Raw genomic sequence first — 3,702 nt, forward strand, 5'->3', positions numbered from 1 at the left:
CTAGTTGTGTGGACAGGTTTTTGCTAGGTAGAAGCTGGAGACTTGGTTTTACATTCAAGCAAGCCAGAAAGAGACAATGGGGTATGTGTCCATAAGCTCTTTTAGGTTCCTAGGAGAATCTGGTCTGTTCCCACATTTAGGCTGATTAGAAGCCAGGCTCTCAGGTAGCAGCTGGGAAAGTACAGTTAAATCCCTTCTAGGAAGTAACTGAGAGATGGATAGTTTTGCTTGTTCCCTCTGCACTGAGCCTGGAGGTATAGTTTTGGGAGTGCTCACACACGTTTATAAACTCCTTTTTTTGCTGTAGTCCTGTGGGACTCATGAATGCAAGCCTTGTTGTCAATCAGAACTAGGTGATACAGGGGCCCATCCTTCAGTGGCAGCCTTAAAAGTTGGGGTGCTAAATGTGTCGTCTAAACCCTTCACTGCTTAGGGAGAAGCTGGGAATTGAGGGTTTCCTCTTTATTGTAAGACACTGTGCCAGGAACGTGCTTCATGGTGACAGTATGGCTCAGCCTTTCTTAACAATTTCATTGTAGGTATTTTCTCAGGTGCACAATGTGTAGGATTCAGTCAACTAGTTTCTGGATTTTTCTCAGAGAAAATTGGTCCATGTATAGCCGTATATTTATTGTATCCATGGGAGGATGAAAAATCAGGAGACTCTTATCTGGCTATCTTGGTGATGTCAGCAGAGATAATATATATTTAAAATTACTTATTTGCTGTGTAAAATAAACATAACATAGAATTTACCATTTTACCCAATTTTAAATGTACAGTGTAGTGGCATTAAATACAATCATAATGTTGTGCAACTACCACTACCATCTATCATCAGAACTTTTCATCTGCCCAATCTGAAACTCCATACTCATTAAAAAATAATCCTTATTCCCCCCTCCCCCAGCCCCTGCCAACCACCATTCTACTTCTTGTTTTTATTAATTTGAATATTACAGGTAACTTATGTAAGTGGAATCATACAATATTTGTCCTTTTGTGTCTCGTTTATCTCAGCATGATATCTTTAAGTTCCATCCATTTTGTATGTACCAGAATTTTCTTCCTTTTTAAGGTTGAGTAATATTACATTGTATATATATGCCACATTTTGTTTATCCATTCATCTACTGATGGACATTTGGATTACTTCCACCTTTTGGCTATTGTGAATAATGCTGATATGAGCATGGGTGTACATATCTCTTCAACATCCTGCTTTTATTGTTTTGGATATATACCCAGAAATAGAATTACTGGATTATATATAAATTCTATTTATAATTTTTTTGAGGAATTGCCTTACCTTTTTTAATAGTGGCTCCACCATTTTACATTCCTATCAACTATGCACAATGGTTCCAGTTTCTCCACATTCTCATCAACACTTTTATTTTCTGGGTTTTTTTTATAGTAGCTGTACTAATGAATATGAGGTGATACCTTATTGTTGTTTTAATTTACATTTCCCTGATGATTAGTGATGTTGAGCATCTTTCTATATACCTGTTGGCCATTTGTATACCTTCTTTGAAGTAATCTCTATGCAAGAACTTTGCCCATTTCTAATTGAGTTGTTTTTTGCTGTTGAGTTGTAGGAATTCTTTATATATTGTGGATATTAACTACTTCTCAGACATATAAGTTGAAAATATTCTCTCCCATTCTATAGGTTGCTTTCCACCCTCTTGATTGTGTTATTTGATACACAGAAATTTTAATTCTGTTGTCCTCAAATTTATCTATTTTTACTTTTGTTGCCTTCACTTTTGATGTCATATTCAACAAATCATTGCCAAATCCAATGTCATAAAGTGTTTTACCTTTGTTTTCTTCAAAGAGTTTTATAGTTTTAGTTCTTACGTTCGTGTGTTTGATCTATTTTATGTTCTTTTTTATATAGGGTGTAAGATAAGGATCCAATCTCATTTTTTGTATGTGAATATCCAGTTTTGCCACCACTGTTTGATGAAAAGACTGTCCTTTCCCCATTGAATGGCCTTGCCACCCTCATTGAAAATTATTTGACCATATTTGGAAAGATTTATTTCTAGCTTTTCTATTTTATTACACTGGTCTGTACATCTGTCTTTATACCAATACCACAGGGTGTTGATTACTGTAGCTTTGTAATAAATTTTAAAGAAGTCAGGAATTGTGAGAGCTCCAACTTTGTTCTTTTTCAAGATTGTTTTGACCATTTAGAGTCCCTTGAGATTACATATTAATTTTAGGAGTCATTTTTATATTTCTGCAGAAAACCCTATTAGCATTTTGATAGAGATTGCATTATGTCTGTAGATTGCTTTGGATGCTATTGACATCTTAAGAATATTGTCTTCCAATCCATGAACACAGGATGTCTTTTTACTTATTTTTTATTCTTTAATTTCTTTCAGCAACACTTTGCATTTTTTAGTGTACAGGTCTTTTATCTCCCTGGTTAAGTTTATTTCTACATATTTTAATCTGTTTGATGTTATTGTAAATGAAATTGATTTTTTAATTTCCTTCTTGCATTGTTTATCATTAGTATATAGAAATACAACAGATTTTTGCATGTTGATTTTGTATCCTGCAACTTTGCTGAATTATTTTCTTAGTTCTAACAGAGTGTTTTTGGTGAAATATTTAGGATTTCCTACATATACAACCATGTCACCTGTGAAGCAAGGTAATTTTACTTCTTGCTTTTCAGTTTGATTTCCTTTTAATTCCTTTTAATGTCTGAATGCTCAGGTTAGGACTTCCAATACTATGTTAAATACGAGTGGCAAACATGAACATCCTTGTCTTGTTTGTGATCTTAGAGGAAAAGCTTTCAATTTTTTATCATTGAGTATGATGTTCCTTGTTGGCTCTTCATACATGGCCTTTATTATGTTGAGATAGTTTTCTCTAACCCTAGCTTGTTGAATGTTTTTTTTTTAATTTTTTTTAAATTTTATTTATTTATTTATTCCCCCAAAGCCCCAGCAGATAGTTGTAGGTCATAGCTGCATATCCTTCTAGTTGCTGTATGTGGGACGCGGCCTCAGCATGGCCGGAGAAGCGGTGCGTTGGTGCGCCCCCTGGGGATCCGAACCCCGGGCTGCCAGCAGCGGAGCGCGTGCACTTAACCGCTAAGCCATGGGGCCGGCCCTTGTTGAATGTTTTTATCATGAAAATATGTTGAATTTTCTCAAATGATTTTTTTTTCTCAATTAAAATGATCTTGTAGGTTTTTTCTTCAGTTTGTTTATGTAGTGTATTATATTGATTGATTTTCATGTGTTGTACTATTCTTGCATTCCCAAAATAAATCCCACTTGCTCATATTGTATAGTCCTTTAATATGCTCCTGAATTTAGTTTGTGAGTAATTTGTTACATATTTTTGCATCAATGTTCATAAGGGATATTGGTGTATAGTTTTCTTTTCTTGTTTTGTCTCTGTCTGCCTTTGGTATCAGGAATGAGTTAAATTTGTTCTCTCCTTTTAATATTTTGCAAGAATTTGAAAGGATTGGTTTTAATTCCTTTTTAAATGTTTGGTAGAATTCACCAGGGAAGCCATCTGGTCCTGGACTGTTATTTTTGGGGAGGTTTTTGATTACTGTTTCAATCTCATTACTGGTGATTGGTCTATACAAATTCTTTATTTCTTCTTGATCCAGTTTTGGAAGGTTGTATGATTCTAAGAATTTATCCATTTCTTCCA

This window comes from Diceros bicornis, chromosome X, assembly GCF_020826845.1.
Source record: "Diceros bicornis minor isolate mBicDic1 chromosome X, mDicBic1.mat.cur, whole genome shotgun sequence".
In the NCBI taxonomy this organism is placed as follows: Eukaryota; Metazoa; Chordata; class Mammalia; order Perissodactyla; family Rhinocerotidae; genus Diceros; species Diceros bicornis.